Below are 10,128 nucleotides of genomic sequence, written 5' to 3'. Positions count from 1 at the left end.
AGGTCATCTATAAAAACCCACAGCTAATGTTATGCTTAATGGTTGAAGAATGAAAGCTTCCTGCGTAAAATGAGGAACAAGACAAGGACTCCACTACCACCTTCATTCAGTGCTGTACTGGAGGTTCTAGCCAAGGCAATTAGGCCAGAAAAAGAAATTGAAATATACGCAGATTGGAAAGCAAAAATAAAACGACCTCTAGTCACAGATGACATAATCTTGTATATAGAGAATCCTAAGTAATCCACTAATAACAAGTTCAGCAAAGTTGCAGGATACAAAAATCAATATACAAAAATCAATTATATTTTTATACACTAGAAATGAAAATTTTTTTAATGAAAGTAAGAAAACAAGTCCATTCACGGTAATATTAAAAAGAATAAAACAGGGGCCGGCCCAGTGGTCAAGTGGTTAAGTTCACGTGCTCCACTTCGTCTGCCCGGGTTTCACTGGTTCGGATCCTGGGTGCGGACATGGCACCACACATCAGGCCATGCTGAGGTGGTGTCCCACATAGCACGACCAGAGGCACTCACAACTAGAATATACAACTATGTGCTGGGGGGCTTTGGGAAGAAGAAGGAGAAGAAAAGAAGATTGGCAACAGTTGTTAGCTCTGATGCCAATCTTTAAAAAAAAAAAAGGAATAAAATTCTTGAAAATAAATTAAACAAACCAGCCCCAGTGGTCTAGTGGCTAAGATTTAGTGCTTTCACCACCATGGCCAGGTTTCATTTCCTGGTCAGGGAACCACACTATCCATCTGTCAGTTGTCATACTGTGGTGGCTGCAGACGTCCGTGATGCTGAAAGCTACGCCACCAATCTTTCAAATAACAGCAGTGTCACCAATGGTGGATAAGTTTCCGACTGGCCACCCAACCCACTTCCAAAAAGATTGGCCATGAAAACCCTATGAATAGCAGCAGGGCATTGTCTCAGATGGCGCCAGAAGGGGAGGAGATGGAGTGAAAAGACAGGCAGGGTTCCGTTCTGCTATACACGGGGTCTCCAGGAGTCGGAATCCACTCGATGGCACTAAAAACAAAAAAAATTTACCAAAATCAGCAGAAGATTTGTTCTCCTCTACTGATAACAACAAAACATTGTTAAAAGAAATGAAAGAATATCTAACTAAAGGGGAAGACATCCTATGTTCTTGGGTCAAAAGACTGACTATTAAGATGACAATACACCGCAAACTGCTCTACAGATTAAGTGCAACACCTATCAAAATCCCAGCCTTTGCAGAAATTGGTAGTTGATCCTAACATTCACAGGGAAATACAAGAGCCCCAGAAAATGCAAAACATCTCGAAAAAGAACAAAGTTGGAGAACTCTCATGTTCCAATTTCAAAACTTCCTACAAGGTTGCTGTAATCAAGACAGTGTATACTGGCATAAACAAGACATATAGACCAGTGGAATAAAACTGAGGATCCACAGATAAAGCCTGACATTTATGATCAAGTGATTTTTGACAAGAGTGTCAGGACAATGCAATGGGGGAAGGAATAGTCTTTTCAACAAATAGTGTTGGGACAACTGGATATCCACATGTGAAAGAATAAATTGAGACCCCTAGTTTATACCATATGCAAAGATTAACTCAAAATAGATCTAGACCTGAATGTAAGAGGAGAGCTATAAAACTCTTAGAAGAAACAGGAGTCAGTCTTCTTGCTATTGGACTAGGCAATGGTTTCCTAGATAAGATATCAAAAGCATAAGTAATAACAACACAAGCAGATAAATTGGACTCCATCAACTTTTAAAATTTCTGTGCTTTTAGAAGCACAGGAAAGCAAAAGTGAAAAGAAAGTAGAAGTGAAAGAACAATCAAGAAAGTAAAAAGATAATTCACAGAACGGGAGGAAATATTTGCAAATCATGCATCTGATAAGGGACTAGTATCCAGAAAATATATATATATTACAAGTCAATAATAAAAAGATAAAAATCTCGATTTTAAAACAGGCAAAGCATCTGAATAGACATTTCTCCAGAGAAGGACTTACAAATAGCCAATATGCACATGAAAAGATGTTCAATGTTATTAGTCACTAGGGAAATACAGACAAAAAGTACAATGGGATATCACCCACCAGGATGAGTATACTCAAAAAGGCAGATAATAATAAATGCTGGCAACGATGTGGAGAAATTAGAAGCTTCATACACTGCTGGTGAGAATGTAAAATGGTGTAGACACTTTGGGAAACAGTGTGGCGGTTCCTCAAATTGTTAAATATAGTGTTACCATATGATTCAGCAATTCCACTGCTAGGTATATACCCAAGAGAACAGAAAACATATGTCCACATAAAAACTTGTGCATAAATGTTCATAGCATCATATTCATAAGAGCCAAAAAGTGGAAGCAGAAGTGGATATCCATGAAATGGATAAAAAAACATGTGGTGGGATATTATTTATCCATAAAAAGAAATGAAGTGCAGTACATGCTACAGCATAAATAAAACTTGAAAATATTACGCTAACTGAAAGAAGCCACTTGCTCATACTTATTGTATGAGTCCTTTTATATGAAATGTCCAGAACGGGAAAAACTGCAGAGACAGAAAATAGATAAGTGGTTGCCTAGAGCTGGAGGGAGGGTCAAGGGTAAGGAGGTTGGGGGAGAATGGGAATGAGGATTGACTGCTGATGGGTGCAGGGTTTCTTTTTGTGAGGCTAATGATATTCTAGAATTAGACAGTGGTGATTAATGCAAAACTTTATCAATATATTGAAAAACACTGAATTTTATACTTTAAAAGGAGGATCTTTTTGTTGTATGAATTGTATCTCAATAAAGCTGTTATTAAAAGCCTGTGGGGGGCAAACTGATGGAAAGAAGACCTGGAGGACATAGAAAGGCTGAATCTCCTTGTCAATGGCAGAGGCAGCTTTGTCTGGCTCTATGACTGAGAGGAGGAGAAAGGATGGGTATGAAGGTAGGTTTGCAGGTGTGTGTCGGGGGTGGAGGGGGGAATTGAGGTGCCTCAATTTTCTAGAAATTGGAAGTGATCTGGACTGCTGGGAACAAGGAGTTGTGAATTGGGTAGGAACTTGAAGAAAAAGATGATAATTAACAAAAGTAGATGATGCCCCTGAGGAAAATGGAAAGGAAGCTGCCTAAGAATAAATAAAAGAAGGAAGCTAGCATTTGCTAAGACGTTCTTTGCATGGCATCTGGCCCTGGGTCGGGCACAGCTTGTTCTGTTTTCCTTTTGCACCTCCGTATTCTAAAACCAGAGGCCTGCGAGAAGATGGCACTGCCAGTGAACTGTTCCAATAGGCAGGTCTGTAGGGTCCCCCAGGGCTGCATGCGGCTCTGCTGTCAACATCGGTGGCCTAAGTGCAGCAAGGTCCAGTACTGCAAATATTTGTGATTAGGAGGAGTCTTCCTCCAAAACTTGCTGTGAGATAGTCCTGCAGAATGTAAACATTAGAGCAGGGTGATTGACAGCAACTGAGAAGTCAAACGCAGGCCATACAGCCCAGCATCCTCCGCGGTCCCAGCAGTAGGGGAATTGTGTCACCATCCTGACAACGGCTGAGAGTGCTTCTCCCATAGGGGTAAGGCTGGGAGGGCAGGGCAGGACACAGTCCACTCTGGTGGCCCTTCTAGCTCACCGCTGGGTACGCAGAAAGCTTGGCTTCAGCCACCTCGACAACCCAGACTGCTCCCCCTCCACGCCGGGTGATAAAACAAATCGTGCAGTGTAAGGGGGCGCTCCACTGTTCTTGAGCATGGTTAAGGACGCACCAGTGTCTCCAGGCCAAGTGGCCTCTTACATAGTTTAGTAGGTTGAAGAATAGCCACCGAAATAGACGAAGCCCTCATGTCTAGAATTTGTAAATGTCACCTTTTTGGAAAGAGAATCTTTGCAGATGTAATTAAATTAAGCATACTGAGATGAGGAGATTACCCTGGATTATCTGGGAGGGCCCTAAATGCCATCACAAGAGTCCTTATAAGAGAAAAGCAATGGAAGATAATGCAGCCACACAGGGGAAAGGCTTCTGAAGACTGAGCAGAGAGAGATTGACCAACGAGTCAAGGATTACAGACGACACCAGATGCTGGAAGAGGCAAGGAACCGATGCTCCCTCAGAGCCTTCAGAGTGAGCATGTCCTGCCGACACCTTGTTTCAAGACTTCTGGCCTTCAGGACTGTGAGAGAAGACGTTTCTGTTGTTTTAATCCACTCAGTTTGTGGTAATTTCTTAAGGCAGCCCTAGGAAACTAAACACCTGGCAACACTGTTGTCTTTACTGTCATCAATCTTATCAGCACACATCGGATTTTGAACCTGTGGAAAGTGAAAGCTTGCAAAAGTCAATGGGTCAGGCCAGTCGGTGACTCAGCAGTTAAGTTCGCACATTCCGTTTCGGTGGCCCGGGTCCGCAGGTTCAAATCCCTGGTGTGGGCGTGGCGCCGCTCACCAAGCCATGCTGTGGCAGGCGTCCCACATATAAAATAGAGGAAGATGGGCATCGATGTTAGCTCAGGGCCCGTCTTCCTCAGCAAAAAGAGGAGGGTTGGCAGCAGATGTTAGCTCAGGGCTGATCTTCTTCAAAAAGAGTCAATGGGTCTATCATCTCAATGCATCTGCCTCCTTTCAGGAGGTTTGTCAATCTCCTTTCTAGTCACTACTGCCCCCACGCCACCCCTAGAAGCCACCTTTACAGGAAAAGCAACAGTTAGTTGGTTCTTCTTGTAACTCTTGATGAAAACTTATATTCAAGTACAAGAAAAACACCCAATTTGGAGCCAAAACAGGTAGACTGAGCCCCGATCTACCACTTACAGTGCAGTTTTGGCCTTGGTTAGTTCCTTTTACCTATAGTTTATTCAACTGAAAAAAAATGACAGTAATAAGTCCTAACCCATAGAATGACCTTTTGTGAAAATCAATCAAATAAATTAACGCCTGTGTCCTCAACTGGGGTGTCTAGGAAAAAGAGGAAGCAAAGCTTACATAAAGTTTACATGCTGATGCTGTCTTGAAGGGGTTGTAATCCCAGGGTGGCAAGATCGAGGGGAAAAGAGAAGGGAGGCAGAAACAAGCTCAAGAAGGTGAGCACCATACTGGCCACAGCATCGCCGAAAATGCAGTGCTCCTTGGTTAGATGTCTTCAGATAGGCCTGAGGGACCCTCTGCTCTTTGCAACACTCTGTTCTTGGGGCAGGGAGGGGGTGGAGGAAGGGTGAGGGTGTAACAGTCATCTCTCTTCCACTTCTGGTCTCTCAATGGTCAAACTTCACCCCGTGGAGAATGAACTTTCCTGGACTTCTGGGTGGTATCACCCTGCTCCTCCGGGCAGCCACTGAGGATCCAAGACCTGACTCATCTGAATCTAGAAAGAGTGAAAGGAGAAAAACGCACGTGGTCCTGTCTGGTCAGTCCTGGGCCCTGAACTGCTACAGTGCGGGTCTCATGCATTGAGTGTGGTGGAGGCCATGCCACAGCCCAGCCCTGGAATGAGGGAGATGGGGTGGCTGAGAAAGCTGGCAGTGGGAAGAGATGTAGGGGCTCAGCCCTGAGCTTGTTGCGGGTCCAGGGGGACAGGGTAGGCCAAGCAAATGGAGCAGCACATAAACGGGTCCCATGCTTCATGTGAAACAGATTTGGAAAATGTCACTGCTGCACAAATAGTACTTTACTTTAGCTATGTTTGCTGCCTTCCTTTAACTTTAACCTTTATTGTCTTGAGTAGTTTTAAAGGAATGAGCCTCTATTCTTTCAGGTGTACCCACACGTCATTCATTTGGATATGGCTTGTCTCAACTTCAAGTACAGGAAGTAAACCTAATAAAAGGCTTTGGTGACAAATTAGTTCTCATCTAGGCAATAGGGCAACTGATTGTGGAGGACAGAGCCGATTAGTGTTTTACACATGTTTACATTAGTGTTTTACACATGTCCTAAGGTTCCCTGGGAAACAGACTCCAAGATGGAACTTTGTGAGCAGAGAGTTTATTGGGAACGTGAAGGAAGTATGATGGGATAGCAGGCAAGTTTGGTGTAGAGCTGGGATGGCCCTTCAGAGCTGTCCTCTACTGAGGCAAGGGCCAGGCCTGTGTACCCCACAGCTAGATGTTGAATGTGAACTGTCCTCAGGATGGAGGTGTTACCTTGGGTAAGGCATCTCCCTTCAGCCTAGACAATTCCAATTAGAGACTCAGCTGTAATCCCAGTAGGACTGAGTGGTAGGAATGAGCACCTCTGAAGGGGGGTCAGAGAGGTGCATTACAGCATCCATGACAAAGTGCATCTCTGGAGGGAGGGGGAGATGGAGAACATTGGACTTCTCCCTCATCCTGGATTTCTTCTGTGGACTGATTCCTTTTGCAAGGAAAACCATGTCCCCTCTCTTCATAAGTAAGGAGACTTTCACTCCCCTTCCCAGTTCCCATTTCAAGGTGTGGATTGGACACTTTCAGGTTTTTCAGCATCTTTTACTCCACCCCAACCCCAAGGAGAAGAGGCAGGAGCCAATCTGAGAGAGGCTGGACAGCCTCAGCACCACGTGATTCCTGTAGGTGGGCTCTCTGGGCCACCGTAGATGCTTGTGGCTCCAAGAACAGAAGATTGGCCCTTGGCCTGTTCTCTGCTCCCCTCCTGCCTCCTTGCTGCAGGTGTCCTCTAGAAGCAGGTCTGGCCCTCCAGCTCTCCCTTGTCCAGCTTCTCTCTCTGTGGCTGGGTGGGCAAATGAGCTGGCCACTGCGCCTGTGAATTGCAAGGATGGAGCTGGAGGCCCCACGGCGTCTTCACCTCTAAGCTGCCTTCTCCAGCAGCTGATCAAATGCATATTAGGGATTACCAAGGAGTTGACAAAAACTTTATTTTAATCCTGATTTTACTGGTGACCTATGTGTCTATTTTCTACAGTTTTTATTCACTTAACAAATATTCATGGAGCATATTTTATGTGCCAGGCCCTGTGCTAAGTGCTGGGAAAGGGGAGTAAACAGGAGAAAACATCCCTGCTCTTACAGAGTTTACATTTTACTGGGTATGGAGAAACAATAAATAAGTCAGCAAACAAGCAAACAGACCATGTCAGATCTTGAAAAGTGCGTTGAAAGGGCTGAAACAAGGAGTGACTGAGCAAGGTGGGGTGGAGTGGGGTGTGAGACAGCAAGACTAGGTGGTTGCCTAGGGAGAAGACATCTGAGTGAAGACCTTAATGTCTAGAGAGAGCCAGGCATGTGAAAATGTGGGGGAAGTGTTCCTGGCAGAGGTAGCAGCCAGTGCAAAGGCCCTGAGGTAGGAATGAGCTTGGCAGGTTTGAGGAACAAAAAGGTCTGTGAACCTGGAAGGTTGTGGGCAAGAGGGGAGGGGCAGAACATGAGGTCGAAGAGAAAGGCAGTGGACAGATCATGGAGGACTTTTTATAGACTATTTAGTATTTCCCCAAACATGCAATGCACGCCACCAGTATGTGGGCACATATTTGCAGTGGTATATGTACAAATATTTTTATTGGAATAATTGCAAATTTATTTTGGAGTATATTAGGAAAAATATAATTAGCATGTCAAAACCACAATTTCCAAGATATTATTATTCAGGTGAAACTAAATTAAAAAGCGAATCGATTTAAAGAGAATATTAAGTCAATTATAGTACAGGTGTTATGAAGAGCTAGCCAAAATCTCATAGGTGGTGTTGGCAGAACTGAAGTTTAGGAAAACACACCTTGCCAATTAGAAACAAGAGGGGGCCCTATTCTCAGCCTCTCAAATGTCCCCCACGGCGGCAACTCAGAAGTGAGAGGAGGGAGAGTCACTTTGATGCGACAGAGATGGCCCGCTGCCCTCCAGATGTCCCCCGTCTCCCACTTCTGCTGCGTAAAGTCACCCCCAAGGGGCAGGAGACCAGCCAGGGACTGTTTTCCCCAGTTCATGTCAGAGTGAGATGAGGCCGCAGGACTGGTTCTCACCAGTGGCATTAGAGTGGAGAGGCAAGTGTCCCTTTGAAGCAGGGCTCTCTGGGCCTTCTCTGCCCCTCTCCCTCCGTCACTGGCAGGAGATGGTGGAGATCCAAGTTAGCAGGGACCCAGGACCCTGAATCACCCCATGTAAGAGACCACCCACAGACCAGGACCAGATAGAGAAAAGAGAAATAAGCTTCCTTTGTATTACGCCACTGGCATTTCTGGTTCGTTTGCTACAGAAGCTGGTTAACTCATATCTGGAATGTTTCGGAGGCACCACATCCTATGAATACGGGAACCATATGACACAAGAGATACGATAACCTGCAGGAGAGAAAAGAGCTCAATGGGTGTAGAACGTATGATCTTTTCTTCGTACACTCAAAAGACTATCTTGCAAGAGAGGGATTTGGTATAATCTGAGAGGACCAATCATTGGGAGTTACAAGAAGGCAGTTTTCATCATTATCTGGAAGACAATTCTGAACTAGGACAGGACAAGCTGCCCTGCACAGTCACACGTGACGTGTATGAAGTGATCAAATGAAGGTTAAGAGACTAAAGGACAGGAAAGTGAAGGGGGATTCTGCACTGGCTCCAAGGTGGCCCCGAGGCCTCAGAATTCCTCACGCCTCCTCTGCATCCTGAGTCTCTCACCGCCTGCCACGTGAGAACAGGGAAGGTGAGAAGGGAGAAGAGGATTTGAGAGGAAAGCACTCCTAAACTGCTTTTTCTCCTTGAGATCTGCCCCTAAGGCACCTGATCCAAGAGACTGCGATGCCCCAAGAGAGCAGGCGAGGTGGGCTCCCTCCATGCCGAGGACCTTGTCTTCACAGATCACAGGCCCCAAAGCTGTTTCCTTCCAAGAGATCATGACCAGAGTCACGCCTGGGACCAGCAGACACGTCAATGGATCCACAACGCCCGCATTTGGTGACATGGCTCACCAAAGAGAGCAAGGGAAGAGAAAGAGGCAGCCTTTCTGGACCGGAGAGGGGGTGGTGGCCCAGTGCTGGGGGGCAGCTCTAAGAGATGGTCTCCTCTACCCCGACAAGACCCAACTGCTCGGACAGCAGATGGAGAGCCTTCGGAGGAGATGTAGAGATGCCATGCCCTCAGGTCCAGGCAGATCTGTATGCACAAGTGAAGTGGGTCTGATGCAAAGCAAGAAGAAATGTCAAGGGACATAGCAAAATAAAAAGTAAAAAGCCAGAAAGCAAGAGGGGAAAATAATGAAGAAGCCCCCCATTTGCAGGCCTTTCATTTGGGGGTGAGAAGACAGAGACTCAAAGATGGGAGAGTCTTCCTGGAGGTTGCTGTTTTGAGGGCAGTGTAAGCGCAGAAGGCAGGCCTCCTCTGCCCAGCGTGATGCTCAGTCAGCGGAGGCAGGTGGAGGGCAAGGTCACAGCAAAAGGAGGGCGACCACAGTAGAAGAGAGAGCCCTGGCCACCGGGATTTAGGGAAGTGGGATCCGGCACTGATCTGCCGCCAACTCCCAAGCTTGGGCAGTAAGCACCTTGCATTCTCTTGGCCACACAGACAATTGAGCAGGTGGTCCTAAACATCCCTCCAACTCTGACATTTGCAGGGGACAAGAATTAGGAGTCATCATTCAGACCTTCCTTCTCTCACTCATGCCTCCCATCAGAATCTAAGCCTTTGTGATTTAACTTCTACTCATCCCTCGAGCCCATCCTTTACTTTCCATCCTCATGACCCAGCTTTGGTGTAATTTTCACCCTTCCTCTCCCAGATGATGGCAATGGCCTCCCTGCCAGTCTCTTTCCTCTACACTCTTCCCCATCTTATCCATCCCCAGCTGTCAAAACACCGTATCAACAACAGAGTTGATTACATCATGCTCCTGCTTACACCCTCTATGGCTCCCCGTTACCTTCTAGAATAAAACCCAGACTTAACACAGTGTCTTGGGCCTTCAAGGAACGGGCCCAGTTTCATTTTCAGTTCTTCTCCAGCTCTCTTTTTCCAAATAGCCCAAGCCCCATCATACCAAATTGCTTGCCATTCCATTTATATGCTCTAAAGTTTCATACTTCTGTGCTTTTCGTACATGCTGTTCCCCTTACTTCAAATGCCATTCCCCATCTTGTGTGCCTAGTACTAGTGGGGTGAGGGAGGGGGAGAAATCCAGCCCAGTAGAGCAATAAGGGGTGC

The sequence above is a fragment of the Equus asinus genome, chromosome 5 (genome assembly GCF_041296235.1).
Source record: "Equus asinus isolate D_3611 breed Donkey chromosome 5, EquAss-T2T_v2, whole genome shotgun sequence".
Taxonomy (NCBI): Eukaryota; Metazoa; Chordata; class Mammalia; order Perissodactyla; family Equidae; genus Equus; species Equus asinus.
The sequence above is the reverse complement of the archived record's forward strand: the minus strand, read 5'-3'. Positions refer to the sequence as shown.